General features: G+C 42.8%; 1 long non-coding RNA gene across 1 annotated transcript; it reads right to left on the minus strand.

Annotated features, from left to right (window-relative positions):
* Nucleotides 1–2,212: 2,212 nt before the first annotated feature.
* Nucleotides 2,213–14,941, minus strand: LOC109905330 (uncharacterized). Its single transcript, XR_002257255.2, has 4 exons — nt 14,892–14,941; nt 14,049–14,795; nt 3,855–3,990; nt 2,213–3,494 (listed from the first exon to the last, which is right to left on the minus strand). It is a non-coding gene; the product is annotated as an uncharacterized LOC109905330 (long non-coding RNA).
* Between the last annotated feature and the right edge of the window lie 4,375 nt (nt 14,942–19,316).

The raw sequence follows: 19,316 nt of genomic DNA on the forward strand, positions 1-19,316 counted from the left end.
TACGCCTTGATTACACGGACACATATTTGAACACTTGATATTTTCTAAAAAAACAAGCTACAACGTTATCATTACTTCTTAAATCACCATTATAAAGAGACATAACATCTTAAAAATAAACTCCCTGGGCTCTTTGGCATAGGTAGAATACACAGGGGTGACTGCATGTAATGTAAAGGTTATCTTGCACTTGTTAGATGCTGTAGTATATCTTTGATCCGTTTTTTGGTCAAAAACTCTTTAATGGATTTGTGGAAATGTGAAAAACCGGGGGGGAAAGCCTTGAATCGAAAAAAGTTTAGATTTTTCTTCCTCCTTCGTCTTCTAATGTCAAAGCTAGCCAATGTTCACCCGGCGTGTGTTTAGGATGGGTATTGACAATAAACATGGCCGGCCGCTCCGACCATTTCTCAATAGGTAATTCATCACAAGCCAACATTCCACAAAATTGTTTTCTAATCAATCAGCTAATGAGCCCTTCCAATTCTTGGATATAGTATTTGCTCAATGATCCTTAATAATAATCCACTAAGACCTGTCTTCAGGCATTCACTTCCAAGATTGAATCAGAGCATGCATAAACAATCATGCTAAAGGTGTACGGAAATGCATTTCCAGCCTGAGGTTACCTTGGGACACCACAGACAGATTTCCTGAGGTGTCATCATCAGGTGATAAATTGAAAGCATACAATGTGTAACCCTCTGCTAAATCATTTCTGTCAATAGGTAAAGAGAGATCTTTTAGATGCCTCCCGGTAGCCAGGAATAAATTGTACAATTCTCGCACAGATATGTTGTTATTAAATTGCGGTTGGAAAGCCTTAGCACGGACCTGATGTCCGTCCTGACAGAGAGCTACATACTCTGCATTGAAGTGTTGAAAATTAAATGGGTTTTTATGTAAGCTGCCCATATTAGAGGCGTGATCCACCAAACCTATAACAATGTATCGGGGTAAATGGCCTAGAAAAAGGTTTTCTTGGCTGCAGATTCTGCTGCCCACAGGTATGCTAAAGGTTTTCATGGTAATTCTTTGGAGAGGTTAAAGGGCGTTTCCTTTAATCAAAGCCTGTGAGTGACCCAGACGAACTGCCGGAGATACAGAGACATTTTAAATAAAAAGCGTGGCCCCCAACACTTTTAAACTAAAGTCACCGTCCTGGGCAGACATCAGGCAAAACTCATCCTTGGCCCTGGTTCATTTTAGTCTTAAATCAACCGAATTTAAGAGTAAACGTTCTTGAAAGAAAATGTCAGAGTGTATAGGCCTAGCAGATGAAACTCTCGAGATTCGGCACAGTAGCGAGCCCGTGCCTCCAGTCCTTTGTTTGCACCGATGGAAAGGTCTATCGATTCCATAGAGACTCCTGCAGTATCCTTGCTAAACAGCCCGGCGCTGAATTGTGTCTTGAGAGTGTCTTCGGAGTAGTTGAGTAAACACTCCATGATGGCCCTATAAGGGTATGTGGCACTGCTTTGACTGATTAGGCGTTCACCCAAAGTCACATCCACTTGGGAGAAGATGGTGGCCAAGGGGTAATTAATGAGACTCACTTTGGAGTCTGCAATATTAGTACCATCTCTTTTGGTCACTTTTAGACATAAATGCACCAGGGTGTTGTTGAGGTCCAGATAGTTGTCACCGTAGCCTGGTATGAAAAATTCTATAGGACCGTTGTCTGTAATGGCAGAGAGTGGGGCTATCTTCAAGGGCCTGTGTGTTTAAAAAAAAAATTGGACCTTTATTTAACTAGGCAAATCAGTTAAGAACAAATTCTTATTTTCAATGGGTTAACTGCCTGTTCAGGGGCAGAACGACAGATTTGTACCTTGGAACTTGCAACCTTCCGGTTTCTAGTCCAACGCTCTAACCACTAGGATACCATGCCGCCCCAGCACATAGATCCGCCTGAAACTGGGACAAGGGATGAGTAGAAAAAAATATATTTATTGGAAATTGTTTTCGTACAGGTTTATGTAGAGTATGAGCATCCTGCTCTGCTAACCACTCAGTCACTTGAGCATCGCTTAACCGGCTACCTGTTTCTTCGGCTATAGCTCTCTGTAAACGCTCCCTTACCCCCATAAGATCCGGGGTTAGAGGGGGTAAAATAAATGTTTTTCAACATCTGCTCCTCCATCCTTCTTGCCTCCTAAGGTACAATAACGTTAATGAGCCACTTTCAAATAACGACAACATTTCATTTTCATTTTGAATTTTTTATTTTTTGCAAACATCAAGTAGGAATTATTCAGGATTCGTTGCAGGATACTTGTCCCCATTTTCTCAACGATCCCAGCATGCAACACCCTGTATATTGGTTTAGATTTACAGGCTTGTGTCGCTGAATTTTTAAAACACACACATCCGCTATATAAGTATATAAACAAAAAATATGATACATTAAATGGTGTTTCAAACGAATAAAGTAAAATCTTAGACACGGTTGTTTCTAGTTCTTCCGAATCATCCACAAGACGGGATACCAGTTGTGTCCATTGTAGACTCTCGCCCGTATTGTCGTACATGATTCATGATTTGCTCCATTTTTAGCACACGCTCTGCATTAGCCCAGGCATTGTGTGTTGTGTAGAACGATACATTGTTCACTTTATTTTCAATAATTTGATGCATAACATTTGTAAGTTCTCTCAAAAGAAAAAATGTATTTATTCTTTCTAACATCGTATGCACATAGTTACCCAACAAATGTATTGTCACTCGGTCTCTCCGGGTTTAGTGAGACAGAAAGTCATCACATCAGCCACCACAGCTTCCCTGTATTTGTTGTCGTCCACCAGGGTGTGTCGGATTTCTTTGAGCTTCTCGTGAATGTAGATCGTCTCCTTCAGTTCATGTAGGAAAGCCTTGGTTACCCCGTAAACTCTGGGAATAGACGGCACAAGACCCATAGACTCCAGGGCTCTGACCAGCGAAGGTATAAACCTGCAGGACCACAGTCTTTTCACCAGCTCCTCAAAATGGTTGAAGAAGTAGTATCTTGGGGGCTTGTATAGGCATGGCGCTGGCTGGGGTGATTGATCTCACAACCGATGCATTTTTCTCATATATACTCTCCAATCACCACGTCTAGAAGTGTGGCTACAGAGGCCTTGATGTTGTCCACAAAAATAGTAGTGACCACCCCATCAAACACATTCTCAGGCTGTGTACATATAAGAGGTGTCAGGGGTCTTGCCTGGGGGGAGTAGAATGGTGGGCTGCAGGTACAATTGTGTAGTAGGCTATTCACAGGGGGCAAAACACTGAACTTGTAAGAACATACAGTATGTCTAATGGTATAATTAACATAAGGCAGTATATTAGTACTTTAATAATCCCCAAGGGTAAAATCATATGATAGGGGTTAGAGTAACCAAAAGAGGGTGATAACCACTGAGCTAAGGGACCAGGGTTGGTCTGTCATGTTAGTAGTTCTGTTGTTGGTCCAGGCACTTTGTTGCCCAAAGGGTGTTGGTGGAGTTGGGTGTCTGTGAGAAGAGGGAGAAAATCACAAAGAAAGAACATATGTTATTAAACATAGTTTATTTGTTAATGGGACACACATCAACTCACCATAGCATCTGTGGAGATAATATAGTTGATTACTCAGAGGCGCAACTTTGGTTTTAGAAGTGGGTGGGGGGTTGGTTATTACATTTTTTTATCCAGTCGGATAAACACTCCAAACAGCCTACCCAACCGCTCGGAGGCGTCTGCATGGTCCTAAAGCACACCACTGCAGGACTCATTGCAAGCAACTGTAACAGTTGTCCTCATTCCAAATCAGTTTTGAACAATTCGCAAAGACCGATACACAACAGCTAGCTAAACAAATAAACATACTGTACCTCTCTGGAACATTTGTTTCTACGCGTAAACTGGTCTTTCATCCGGCTGAATCGATCCATTCCTCGCATGATAACGTATGTTGTGTATTTTATCCGTCTCTCTTTTCAGCTGTCTCCTTTCATTCAGTCCCCATTGCTGCTCAGGAACAAAAATGAAAAGAATAGGACAAAAATAGCCCGGCTATGTTCATCACGTCTCTCTTCACCATTCTTAAAAATGCCAGTCATAGTGGATAACAACAATATCATTGCCGAAGTGTGTCTTAAAATCACAACCAGTTCCTCTTGTGGAATTGTGCCAATAAAATGTTACACCTCTGGCACTGTATGACCAATCTGCACTAAACTTGATATGTGGCGTCTATGGGCATACGTCTCTCAAAGCAATACTTTCCAGACTAGTACCTAAAACAACGTGGTCGCTATTGACCAAAACAAATTCACATGGGCGTGTTCTGGCACATAAAACTCAGTCAAGGATATTTGTATTTTCACAAAATTTGGTACACATCTTGCAAACCTTGTCAGGACAACATAACATTAATATCGACCACATGATGACGCTATAACAGGCACATTTTTATTTATCTTGATCTGTTTGATGAAATTTGGCACACATGCTCAGGGATATGATTCTAGCTAACCCACGCGATATCTCAGACACCACTGACCAGATTTTGACGAAACTTAGGTGAATCCCGCGTCTTGCTATATGGAGATCGCCATTTACAAGATTACACTGATTGGCCCAAGGGAGGTGCTGCATCATTCGTGGGGGACGACATGTGGATACAGTGGAGGAAATTACATACTGGTGTAAAGGATGTTACACTGCTTGCTTGGTGTGTAATGCTTCCTCATGATTCGCCTCACATGTGCTAGCTGGGCCCTGGGTTCGATCCTAGGTGTGAGCCGAATAATGAAGAAGCAGTACACAATAAGCAAGCAGCATGACATCCTTAATACCAGTGTCATTTCCTCCACTGTATATGGGAACAGAAGATAAAGTGCAAAAGCAAGTGATTAAATTATACAGAACTAGGCTAAACTGACCAAATTCTTACAAATTAGCAGACTTATGTGTAGTTCCATAACATTTTAGCCATTGCAGTCATTTATTTAGACTACTGTGTAATGAGTTACAACATCAAGAAAAATACAATTCCACATTATTTTGTGTGAGGTGTGTATGCTAAGTGTGACACTGATTTGCTATGGTGAATGTGATTTTGAAAGATGAAAGTTGGCCAAGGTCTGTTAGTATGGAAGTGTGTCAGTGCAGGAATAATCGTTCAAAGGAGAGGAGAAGAGAAGGAGAAATCTTCAGCTAAGATGTAACACTGAGAGGGAAGGAACTGAGTTGACAGCTCTAGAAATTTGTACTGAAGTCTTGAGGTCAACATTTCAGTTTAACCTTGTGTTGGTCTGTCAAAATAGACGAGAGAACTGTCTTGACTAGATGGTCCTATTATGCACTTCAAACTTGTACAGACAGAGGAGGAGGAGGAGGAGGATGAGAAAATCTCACACTCTGTCACTCAGCTCGTCAGATAACACAATGGTACGGTGGGCCCCATTCCTCTTGAGCAGCATGACATGAGGGAGCTGTTGCTGGTGCACGCGGAAGCCCGTGTAGTTCCTCGCAGCACAAGTTAGCAGCACTGGTTTCAGGGCAAATCTCTACAACCCTCGACTCCATCCAGGCTACTATTGCTAGAGCACATTAAATCCAATAGCACTAAATCACAACCGTGCCACCCGTCAAGTAGCAAAGGCTGATTTGTGCACTGACCTCCCGACTGAAGCCAGCTACTACACTGGACGTCGAATCCGATTCATTTGATTTAGCGTTCTCTCTCTCTCTTTTTTATTTTTTAACTATATTTCACAATCCTGTCCAATAAACTTTTATATATTTTTTTTATATACTGTATCAGCGAGAAATGGGAGTTCCCCATTCCTTAAATATATACTGATTCGGACATCCGAACCAACATATACAGCATTCATACTAACATGGGAATTCAGTATTTGTGGGTTTAAGCATTGAGCATGTGTCCAAACAAACTCACAAACAAGTACATGCACTTTGATCCATCACAACATTTCTTTACTTTAGTTTATTTAGCAATTATTTCCTTACTCTGCATTGTTGGTCAAGGGCTTGTAAGTTAGCATTTCACAGTAAGGTTGTATTCATTCAGCTTTTTTCCGTTTGGTGCCTACTGAACACGACCCTGCACACCCTTCCCTGCACACCCTCCCCAGTCTCCTCTCCTGCTAGGTACCGTGATACCTTACTGTATTAGGCATGCGTGGCCATGCTGTCTTCATGTTTATCTGAGCACAGCAGAGCGGGCCCACAGCCTCCTCCCCGGTGCAGTCTCTCTTTTAATCGGGCAAACAGGCACAGATTGGCCCAGCTGTTTGTCCTTGGTTGCATCCAAAATGGCACCATATTCCCTATATAGTGCACTACTTTTGACCAGGGCCTATAGTGTCCCATAGGGCTTTGGTATTGCACTATATAGGGAATAAGGTGCCATTTGGGACATAGTGTCTTGTTTTCAATTTCACTTTGATGCTTGACCACTGTCTGAGGCTCCCCCCATTCATCTGTCTGACCCCCGTTAGATGCCCAGCACATCGTTATGCTGTGGGGATGAGGCCAAATCGCTGACTGACGAGTGGCACCAACTGCCTATTGGCTGGAGGGTCGTTTGTCTTTCAATAAGGGGGCGTATCATTTGGTTGTTGGGTAAACCAGTCGTAGATAAACTGATGGCACTGTGTGGTGGGTACTTTTTTACAATAACTTAAATATTTAAATCAAATCAAATTCTATTGGTTGCATACATGTTTAGCAGTAGTCAATGTGAGTGTAGCAAAATGCTTTATCTACACAAAGTGATTTTTTTGTGTTTTTTTTTTGTCTTCAGGTCATGAGGAAAGCATACACGCATGCACCCACTCACAATGGAATTAGCTATATGCCATTGTCCTGTACTTTAATGCACTTGTCGGTCCTTAAATGGCAACAATAGAAAAGTGTGTCCACGTCTCTTTGTACTCAGCATGTATCATGCCCAGAGCAAAAGAGGAATCAAGTGGACTGTGGCATGGCAATGCGGCAATGTGTGTGTGTGTGTGTGTGGTGTGAGAGGTGGTGCCAATTTACAAACATAACACACTCCACACAAAAGAGGACATGTCCTCTGGACAACTATACTAGTGGGCACGGGCTCTCTGCTGGAGTTTCACCAGCCAGTGAGAGAGGATTAAACTGTTCAGGAGTGGAGCCAGTCTTTCTACTCGGTTGGCTGATCCACACTATAGGGCCAACCCATACCATACAGGCTCGGATATTTTTTTATGTAGTCCTTCCCTGCATGGTTCCAGCAACTATGGTGGACCCATAACCAGACCAGCTCAGTACAGCTCAGTTTGGCCCTTTTGTGTGAATCAGGCATCAACACATAATACACCATAGAGAATCAGGAACCATTGGGACAACATGAGAGAAAAGGCAAACCCAATTATATCTATAGGGCACAATGGTTCCATTGCTGAACAGGCAGTTAACCCACTGTTCCTAGGCCGTCATTGAAAATAAGAATTTGTTCTTAACTGTCTTGCCTAGTAAAATAAAAGGTCAAATTAAAAATTAAAAATTCTAGCCATTTCCTTTGTAAATGTATTCCATCACCCATCCCTGCTTTATCAGCAACTGGCAAACTAAAAAATATAGAAAAAAAACAAAGACAATATACATTTGTCCTCAGACGGTGCTCCTATGCTTCCTAGTGTTTTCTGGATGTTGCATTGACGGGAATTTCAATTAGTCACCGGGTTGCAGGAAGCTGTTGACTGATGTGTGTGCGTGTGTTTGCGTGCATGCGCGCTCGGCTCCATATGTCTCCTCTATCAGGCTGAAAGGGATCTCAGAAGGCTGGCACAGATAGTGGAGCAGAGCTGGGAAGAGTTCAGTGGGTATGAAATGGTAGAAAACATTGAGATACCATCCATCTGAAAGCTCATTTTTGGTTTCAATTTGGAAGACTTTTCTACCTGTACGTGCTTACTGAACGTGACCCAGCTGAGCTAACTTACTTTTGGTGCTGCTGTGTTCCATATTTAAAGAACATATTTATGGCAAAGGCTCACGATCGCTGCAGCTGTACATAGTCTATCGGTAAATAGCCCACCCATTTTTGCCTACCTCATCCCCATACTGTTTTTATTGATTTACTTTTCTGCTCTTTTGCACACCAATATCTCTACCTGTACATGACCATCTGATCATTTATCACTCCAGTGTTAATCTGCAAAATTGTAATTATTCGCCTACCTCCTCATGCCTTTTGCACACAATGTATATAGACTCCCCTTTTTTTCTACTGTGTTATTGACTTGTTAATTGTTTACTCCATGTGTAACTCTGTGTTTGTTCACACTGCTATGCTTTGTCTTGGCCAGGTCGCAGTTGCAAATGAGAACTTGTTCTCAACTAGCCTACCTGGTTAAATAAAGGTTGAATAAATAAAATAAAATGTGTAGATCATTTTAGATTGGCTATACTTCCATAGTGTTGAGGAGTTTGTGGGTTACTTTTGCTGGTTTAAACAACACACGTCTGGCTTTAGACTAAAATGTTGTTGACTTAATGATGAGTTGTTGTTAGTAATGCAAGATTCTTCCTGAAAAAGCAGCTTGGTAGTTTCACAGATCAAAAAATCTTAAAATGTCAGGGAGTTTTTGATCATGGCAATGAAGGTGTGAAAACATGTACCCGGCACAGCCAGAAGAGGACTGGCCACCCCTCATAGCCTGGTTCCTCTCTAGGTTTCTTCCTAGGTTTTGGAGTTTTTCCTTGCTAATGTGCTTCAACACCTGCATTGCTTGCTGTTTGGGGTTTTAGGCTGGGTTTCTACACAGCACTTGGAGATATCAGCTGGTGTACGACGGGCTATATAAATACCTTTTGATTTGGTGTACCTCTGATAGCATCAATACAAATAAAATAATCTCTGAGGCTAACAGTGGCTAATTAGACATATAGTATGCATCATCATTTGCAGATTTTCAAAGGTGCCAATACAGGATTGAGAAACTTTCTTTCGAGGGAACAGTATGGCCTCCCTTGTGTGTAGTACAAACTCTCCCTCTCTCCTTTGGAGCAGTAGAGTCTCAGGTTTTGTTAAGACTTACAATGGCGAGCATTCACATCCAGTCTGTTATCTGTTACTGTGCATCTATCTGGTCTTAGAAGAGGAAAAACTCCTGCCAGGGTTTGTACAGTCAAATGCTACAATAAATGCATGGGTGAAATAGAAAATCAACACGTGTTAATATACTGTATTTGTGACTTTTTTGGGGCCCAACAATTGATTCCCATTCAAAATCCTATTTTCCCCAAACCTAACCACTAACCCTAATTCTAACCCCTAAGACCAAAAATAGCCTTTTTACAAGTGAGAACAGACAAAATGTCCTCACTAATTTTGGTTGGTTTACAATTCTTGTGAGGACGTTTCGTACTCACAAGTATAGTTACCACGTGAACACACAATCTCTGGCAGGCTCAAGTCCAGCTTTGCCATGCCCCTTTCCACCACTGTCTGTCTGGCTCTGGTCATCCTGTTGAAACAGAGAAACCAGCGGCCATGCCTTTGGTGTTCCTTTCCCTCTCTCACTTTCTTGACCAAAATGTGGGTCATACCCAGTGCAGCCAGTGTATGTATGTGTGTGTGTGTGTGTGTGTGTGTGTGTCTGTGTCTACTCGCTCTCGGTCTATGCGTCAGCGTGTCTCTGTCTGTCTGAGTTACCATGTATGCGGAACCTGTTGAGCCTCTGTTATCCAGAGCAGCAGACCCAGTAGAGCTGTGTCCACATTGGTTTAAGGGAGGGGAGGGGGCACCAGAGCCCCGCCTCTCTGCCGAGAAAGCATCCGAGGAGGGCTAAGCTACTGTAACAACCCTGTGACTCAGCCGTGTAATGACTAAACAGGGGAGCCAAGGTTAACAGCAGCTGGTTCACAGCTAGTGCTCCTCAGATATCAGGCCAAGTGATGACCAATGAGACTGATCAGGGCTGACACCCCCCATTCATATTCATACTGGCTCAGGTGGAAGTGGAAGACATTGATCATTTCACTCATATGGTGCATTTGCGTAAGAAATGTTCTCTACATGTATAAAAGTGGTGCACTATGTAGGGGAAATGGTGCCATTTGGGATGCAAACTGCAGGTTTTGATTATACAGTAGGCTCCTCCCGTGGGATTTCCGGGCAGGTGAGAGTTCCCAATGGGATTTGAAACCAAGGTGGCGTCTTGTCAGTGGTGGGAAGGTGCATACTGGGAGAGAATCTGTGCTGACACACACAGTAACTTCATTATCTAAACAAATTACCAATCCAGTTAGCTTGCATCAAAAATCCAATCTTACTCCTCTCTAATTGCTGCATTTCATTACCTTGAATAGATTAAGAACATTAAACACACTGCTTCTTTGATCAGTGAGATGATACTGACAACGTTTGATCACACCCGCTTTGCATACCGCAAGGTTAGTGAAAACACAGGCGGAAAGGACAACATCAACCCAAACATCTGCTGTAAATATTGCATGTGAAGAACAAACACACACACAATAAGCATGTCAGTCTAACGAGAAAAGATGTCGCCTACTTGCTTAATCAAATATCAGATCCAATCTAATGCACTATGGATGAGAAAATAGAACAATAGAGGAGATATTCCCGTAGTGTTCTAATGCAGATGGTAAACACCAGATGGAGTATACAGTCGTGGCTAAAAGTTGAGAATGACACAAATATTAATTTTCACAAAGTCTGCTGCCTCAGTTTGTATGATGGCAATTTGCATATACTCCAGAATGTTACGAAGAGTGATCAGATGAATTGTAATTAATTGCAAAGTCCCTCTTTGCCATGCAAATGAAGTGAATCCCCCCAAAAAATTCCACTGCATTTCAGCCCTGACACAAAAGTACCAGCTGACATCATGTCAGTGATTCTCTCGTTAAGAAAGGTGTGAGTGTTGACGAGGACAAGGCTGGAGGTCACTCTGTCATGCTGATTGAGTTTGAATAACAGACTGGAAGCTTCAAAAGGAGGGTGGTGCTTGGAATCATTGTTCTTCCTCTGTCAGCCATGGTTACCTGCAAGGAAACACGTGCCGTCATCATTGCTTTGCCCAAAAAGGGCTTCACAAGCAAGGATATTGATTGCACCTAAATCAAGCATTTATCGGATCATCAAGAACTTCAAGGAGAGCGGTTCAATTGTTGTGAAGAAGGCTTCAGGGCTCCCAAAAAAGTGCAGCAAGCGCCAGGACCGTCTCCTAAAGTTGATTCAACTGCTGGATCGGGGCACCACCAGTACAGAGCTTGCTCAGGAATGGCAGCAGGCAGGTGTGAGTGCATCTGCATGCACAGTGAGAAGACTTTTGGAGGATGGCCTGGTGTCAAGAAGGGCAGCAAAGAAGCCACTTCTCTCCAGGAAAAACATCAGGGACAGACTGATATTCTGCAAAAGGTAGAGGGATTGGACTGCTGAGGACTGGGGTAAAGTCATTTTCTCTGATGGCATCCGGAAAAAAGCTTGTCCGGAGAAGACAAGGTGAGCACTACCATCAGTCCTGTGTCATGCCAACAGTAAAGCATCCTAAGAACATTCATGTGTGGGGTTGCTTCTCAGCCAAGGGAGTGGACTCACTCACAATTTTGCCTAAGAACACAGCCATGAATAAAGAATGGTACCAACACATCCTCCAAGAGCAACTTTTCCAAACCATCCAGGAACAGTTTGGTGACGAACAATGCCTTTTCCAGCATGACTGAGCACCTTGCCATAAGGCAAAAGTGATAACTAAGTGGCTTGGGGAACAAAACATTGATGTTTTGGGTCCATGGCCAGGAAACTCCAGACCTTAATCCCATTGAGAACTTGTCAATCCACAAGAGGTGGGTGGACAAACATAAATCCACAAATTCTGACAAACTCCAAGCATTGATTATGCAATAATGGGTTGCCATAAGTCAGGATGAGGCCCAGAAGTTCATTTAGAGCATGCCGGGGCAGATTGCAGTTGTCTTAATAAAGAAGGGTCAAAACTGCAAATATTGACTCTTTGCATTAACTTCATGTAATTGTCAATAAGAGCCTTTGACACTTATGAAATGCTTATAATTATACTTCAGTATTCCATAGTAACATATGACAAATATCTAAAGACACTGAAGCAGCAAACTTTGGAAATTAATATTTGTGTCATTCTCAAAACTTTCGGCCACGACTAACAAGCGGCAGGTAGTCTAGGGGGCGACAGGTAGCCTATCATTGTGCTAGTAACTGAAAGGTTGCCATTTCAAAGAGTTGGCAAGGTGGAAGAAAAATCTGCCGTTCTGCCCTTGAGCAAGGCAGTGAATGTGCGTATAGGGCTGACCTATCATTGTGCTCCTGCCGTATATCCAGCCCTAAACAGACACATCAAAGCTATCTTTCACAGCCAGCAAAATCCCTCTCTATCAGAGATCCATGCTAGCAGTGCTTCAGCGAGACTGACAGAAAGCAAAATTTGCTGATATCAGATCTCTGAGACGTGTGGGAAGGTGTTTTGAATACGGAGAGGACAGGAAGACAGGCGAGACAGGAGATATCTGAAAACTGAGGGCTGAGCAGAGCTCACTGTATTTCAGGGGTGCGTCCTGCATGGCACCCTATTGCCTATATAGTGCACTTTAAAATAGTGCACGGTCGGTTGTCGGCAATAGGGTGCCATTTGGGACGCAACCCTGCTAGAAGACTTCAAACCCCGCTGTCGTGATCCACAGGGTAGAGTTCAATCCAGTTGTAAACATTGAGTAATTTCCGTTTCAGACAAATCGGCTTGAAAGCCTTTTACAGTGCATAAAACATGGCTGTCTAGCAATGACCAACAACCAACTTGACAGAGCTTGAAGAATTTAAAGAATAATGGGCAAATATTGTACAAAGGTCTTAGAGACTTACCCAGGAAGACTCACAGCTGTAGCTGTGTGATTCTAGCTTGTCTTGACTCAGGGGGTTGAATACTTATCTAACCTCTTAAATGTAATGGCAAAATGTAGATTTCTGCCTAAATAGACATAGCCAAAAGTAGCTGCTATTCATGTGTAATTACATGATTCTTACATGCCAAAACTTGGTATACTTGGAAAGATGACATCTGGGAGATTGAGGAAATGATCAGAATATATGAGTTATAGTTCAGAATACACAAGATCAAGAGTACACGAAAACCATTTTTTGTTATTTTAAAAGTAATCTTTCATTGACAAGTTGTAAGTGAATTATTCAAGTGTCCTTTCAACCTCTCCAAAGTGTTCAAATGTGGTAATTGCACTTTTTGCATACTAGATGTGCCTAAAAGTTATTGTTCACTATAAAAACTACATTTCTACAACACCAACCTCTCTCCAACATTGTGGTGGTGTCAGGGGACATACAGGTGATAATCCAAGTGTTTTTTCAACCTCTACAAAGTGCCTGAACACTTAGCCTAGGCATATCCAATGTATTGGTCCTACATTCAAATGAACTGTTTACAAAAACAATATAAAAGCAACAGATATACATGAAAAAATAAACAAACTTGGTTACGCACATGTCCTTCACTAAAAAAGTGCAAAAATATAAATACGCAAAACTATTTACAAATGGCATTCATCGTTCATTTCACGTCCCAGGTGTAGATGATTCGATTTCACTAGCACCATAGCTTGTGCATGTCGTGATAGTCTTTGAAGCAGTCCCTCTCGGCCAGGAAGCAAAAAGCGAACTGGCATTTTGGACAGAAGATCTGGTATTTCCACTTATTTTCCCCCTTTGTGTTTTGTGCAATGCTTGCAGTTCTTCCTTTTGGCATCACATCTAATTTTACTTGTCACATGAGCCGAATACAACAACCTTACAGTGAAATGCTACTTTACAAGCCCTTAACCAACAATGCAGTTAAGTGACGTAAAAAATAAAATAAATAATTAAAGCACAGCAGTAAAATAACAATAGCGAGGCTATATGTAGGGTGTACCGGTACAGAGTCAATGTGCAGGGGGCACCGGTTAGTCGAGGTAATTGAGCTAATATGTACATGTAGGTAGAGTTAAATTGTGTGTTGGATAGTGGCGCTTACCTTGAGTGGGGGGGTCTTGTGATGGTTGTGAAGTTGCTTTGCGCTTCCAATTCAGCCATTTCCAACACCATCTGCTCTCGGAAGGCGGACTGGGAGAGAGGGGGTTTGACCTTCTGCTTTGGCCATCTGCTTGTAGAGAATGAAAGCATTTACTATAGCAATGTCCACAAAGTGGTAAAAAAAAAGTATTGGAGGACCTGAGCATCAGATAGGTTGACTCCCCCCATGCTGATATTGTAGTCCTTCACAGAAACATTCTTCCTTTTTCACCCTCCTTCAGACATAGTTGTTATTGAATGCCTTATGCTGTGTGGTGAGCATGGTTACTTCCCTAGTGTCCTTCAATTTCACAAACAGCAGCTTGTTAGTCCTGATCCAACGCATAGTCCCCCTCTTCTCTGTCTTTGTCATGTTGCTAGCTTGGTCTTGGGGAAACCGATTCTGTTGGTACGAATAGTGCCATATGTTAAACGGAGCGACACAGGGGAACCCAAGAGCAGACTCAGATGAGGAAACATGGATGAATGAACCAACATTTATTGTTACACAGGGAGATATGGAGTGCAGCTCCGGGGAAGCTTGGATGAGTTGCAGAAAAAACAGGTGTGGAGACTGAGGTTGGAGTTAGCGGAGTAGAACAGGGTAAGCAGGCCCTGAGGGGAATCCAAGGTAGTGTTGGGGAGTAAAATCCAGAGCAAGGTAGTTGGGTGGTGAGATGTGGAACAGGAGCCAGAGACAGAGCGGTAACTGCAATGAGAGGATAAACGATGTCAGGCAGGGAAACAGGCGCAGCAGAGTAACAGGATCTTGAATAATCATAAATGGCTAGAATTATGCACTGACTGAGCAGAGATTACGATCTGGCAGAGTGGAAGTGGCAGGACTGAGTATTTGTAGAGGTCTTGATTATGGAATGAGTTGCAGCTGGTAGGGATCTGCTCTGACTTCAGCACACCTGTCTCCAAACACACAATGACACAGAGAGGGAGAGGAAGAGGGAGAGAGAGAGAGTGTACAGGGGGAGTAACTGCAGGTCAAGAAGACACCGGATGAACACCAGAGGGCGGATCAGGAGCAGATGTGACACCATAAGCCCCAATTTTCTAATTCAAGAAGTCTATGAAAAGTGGATGTAGAATCATCAGACGGTGTGATTGACATAGCAGTGGGGGGTGAAGACCATGACCGGCGGGGGGCGCTTGCTGAAGAGGGGTGGCTCTCAAACGTCATCATCAAAATCCTATGCATCCTCCACTCTGTGGTGAATATAATAAGGGATATATTGTTGTAAGACATAGAATTACAGTTGACAGAATTTACAAAACGACATTGCTGTAAAGTAAAAACACCAAGCTTAAACTTTATCTGTACAGTGACTCACGTATAAAGTGTGAAGCACAAACAGTAACACTTTGGAGACAAAGGCAGAGGTGACAACCACAAATAAACAATGGCCATGAGAGTTTAGTGGCCTCTCCAAAGTTAAGGATAAAAATTAGAACAGCAAACAGTGAACTAATATGAAACAGACAATAACTACTTTGGAATTATATAACACTGCAATTAGGCCTATGTAAACTAAATCCAAAGCACACAAAGCAGACAACTTATAAGAAATTAAATACATATTAAAGTAGCTATATAAAGTCATAAAACATTTACTTACAGATCTAAAAGTGAATCCAATCCTTCTAGAAAGTAATCTTTGGCGCTCGAGTTGAAATCCTCCTTGTCCAAATCTCTCCCCTGATCCGAGTCCGACCAGTATTTTATTAAAAAGCTTCTATGTCGGTATATAAATCTGTTTACAATGTAATGGAGCATGATCGGTGCGGCTCATCTGAGCCATGTAGCAATAGTTCACATTATGCAAAAACGTTCTAGGCTTTGCTTTGTCCCACCCAGGTCAACTGCATATCCCTGGAAATCGTATCTCTTTGGCTACAAGACTGTCAAGTTGCCATAGTAGCCAATCCCCTGTGTAATGGATGACAACGGTGCGTAGGCAGGCGACGTCATATTTTTGATGCGCAAAGAATGTCACTCGGTGAACATTCGATGTCATACATCATCAGATAACATTGGCAATAGGCTAGATTTGTTCCTACCAATGGAATGATTAATTTCATACCCCCCAAACACAGACCAAATCAAAGCTTACCTTGTAAGATGTCTGGTGAAAATGTATAAAATACACATTTTGACTCTTGGGGCTGGTGGTCAATAACGATAGGTCACAGGCAGACAAATAAGACATCCTCATGATCTGTGGAGTCCCAGCTTTCGGTGGGTATCGACGTATTCCATGTTTATTTCGTTTATGCTTCACAACGCCAACTGGAATGTAGGGAGCACCCAACTTGAAATAAAGTCTTCTTCTTTGGTGGGGTTGGCATCCAATGTTATGGTGCATTACCGCCACATACTGTACTGGAGTGTGGGCCAGAGACAGGGATAAACTAAATCCTAACTGCCAGACCCGTTGCTCTTAAAAAAGACAACAAAATATTTGAGACTATCTAATGACGTTCTACTCAATATACTCTTTAAATAAATGTCCTGTATCCCCTTCTCCCTCATACTAGATCTCAGCCTCTCTTTCCCTCTGATACTGCCCACACTGTAGCGATACATGCTCCACGGTCTCTGTTTCCTGGCAATAATCACACTTTCCTGTTGGATGTTTTCCTATCACATTTAAAGTCTGATACACAGTATCCAGATGTCTCTTAAACAAATCAGATGGATCACCCTCCCTATCTTTCTGTAGTCTCTCCAACACTTCTAGATGAACTACTGGAGGTGGGAGTAGCCATGGTGTGTTTACAGGAATAGCTACCTATTCCTGTAAAATCCCTTCCATACAGTCCTATCTCACTCGCCTGGGCTCCTGAGTGGTGCAGCGGTCTAAGGCACTGCATCTCAGGGCTAGAGGTGTCACTACAGACACCCTGGTTCGAATCCAGGCTGTATCACAACCGGCTGTGATTGGGAGTCCCATAGTGCAGCGCACAATTGACCCAGTGTCGTCCGGGTGGTGCAGGCAGTCATTGTAAATAAGAACTGACTTGCCTAGTTAAATAAAGGTTTAAAAATAAAATACATAATAATAATTAACTAAAATGTTTAATAAAATACGAAACAAAACAAAAAATAACTAGCCACCCAAAGCTTTTGTGTTCTGTCTTTGCTTATGTTCCCAGCATGCCTGTAAAATCCCTTTCACAGGATGAGACACCCCATGTCCCTGTAGGTTGACCCAATAATTAATTGCCAGCTGCTGTCTTAATCTGCAATGGTATATACCCCATCTCCACCTGCAGTGCAGCCACTGGGGATGTCCGAAATGCCCCACTACATATTCTGAGTCCTTTCCCCGTTATGACATCTAGCCTTTCCAATGATGTCCGGGCTGCCGAAACATACGCTATACTGCCATAGTCTGTTACATATCGGATTAATGCAACATACATGCTCCTCAATGAGGAACGCCCAGCCTCCCACTCCTTCCCTGTCAGAGAGCGCATAACATTTAGCACCTTCTTACTTCTTTCCCACCACTCTCTCAGTGTTCTTCCCTGGTCAGTCTAGTGTCAAGGAACCTGAATTCCCCCACCCTCTCCAATTTTCTTCCATATATAACCTCAAGCATACCTCATCTCCCACCTTCCTCCTGGTAAAGAACACTGTCTGAGTTTTCTCTACAGAGAACTTGAATCCCCACATTAATGCCCACCGCTCTAACTCATCAATTGCTTCCTGTACCTTCCTTACTATGTATGGCACATCTCTTCCTCTCTTCCATAAGACCCCATCATCTGCAAATAACGACCTCCCAATATCCGTCTTTACCTGAGAGTAAACATCATTGATCATGATTGAGAACAACAGGGGACTAATCACGCTCCCCTGTGGTGTACCGTTATCCACCAGGTAGCTGCCTGATAGAGATTTAACCACCCTCACCTGGACCTTCCATAGGCCTTCCATAGACCTTCCAAATAGGAAATCCTTTATCCAGTTGTACGTTCTTCCTCATACCCCCATAATATCAAGATTGATTAACAATACCTCCTTCCACATCATATGCCTTCTCTACATCAAAAAAGACAACTACAACAGATTCCTTGTTCACCTGAGCCTTCCTAACCTCTGCTTTTAAGCAAAGCACTGAGTCCATAGCTCCCCTACCCTTCCAGAACCCACTCTGTTGTGGCTATACTAGCCCCCTGCTCTCCAGGTAGTAAGTTAGCCTCTCCGTAATCATACGTTCCATGATCTTACATACATGTTAAAGTTATTGGTCCATATCTTGTTGGCCTCTTTGGTTAATTCCCTGGTTTACGGATTGGTACCACTAATGCCTCCTTCCAACTGCCTGGTAGTTTCCCCTTCTCCCACATTCAGTTGTACAACACCAATACCTTACCCAGGGCCTCATTACTGAGATGGGCCAACATAACATAGCACACTTCATCTTTCCCAGGTGAAGTTAACCCAGCCTTACCTATTGCCCATTTCACCTCCGTCATCGTAGATGTTGGAAGTTATGCCCCCGTCAATGCTGTTCTCACCCAGTTATTCATACTATCCATATCCCCTCTCATATCCACCCGAGCCATCACCTGCTCACTCAGCTCCTGAAACTGATCCCACTTTGCCCTTCCAAACATCCACCTTCCTACCTCATGCACTGACACCTCCTCCTCCTCCTGGCCTACTGTGCATACTATGGGGTAATGATCACCCCCTACTGTCGACTCCTCCCATACCTACCACTCACAGATTCCTGCCATCTCACTAGATACCAGAGTGAGATCCAAGGCAGACTCTTTCCCTGTGGCTACATCAATCCTGGTCCCTCGGCCATCATTCAGGCACACCAGATCTTTCATTTCTATCAGATTTTTCATCACTTTGCAATTTCAATCTATTATAGTAGATCACACATCTATCACACATCCTCTCAACCACACCTCCACTACCACATATTCCTGTTCAATACCTTTGCCTAGCATCATGTAGGGAAGTCTTTGCTTTATGTCCCTATGAACCACCACATATCCCTGTATGATAAACTCCAAAATAGGTTTGAGCCATGTTTTCTGCACACAAATCATATCAGGCTTAGCTGGCATATCTACAATGAACTGCTTGAACTCCTGCCCATTAGCCAACAGGCTTCGAGCATTCCATTGTAGTACTACCACCATAACTACGATCCAGTAATACATGACTCCACTCTCGGCTGAGGTAATCTCGAACCTC

The sequence above is a fragment of the Oncorhynchus kisutch genome, linkage group LG15 (assembly GCF_002021735.2).
Source record: "Oncorhynchus kisutch isolate 150728-3 linkage group LG15, Okis_V2, whole genome shotgun sequence".
In the NCBI taxonomy this organism is placed as follows: Eukaryota; Metazoa; Chordata; class Actinopteri; order Salmoniformes; family Salmonidae; genus Oncorhynchus; species Oncorhynchus kisutch.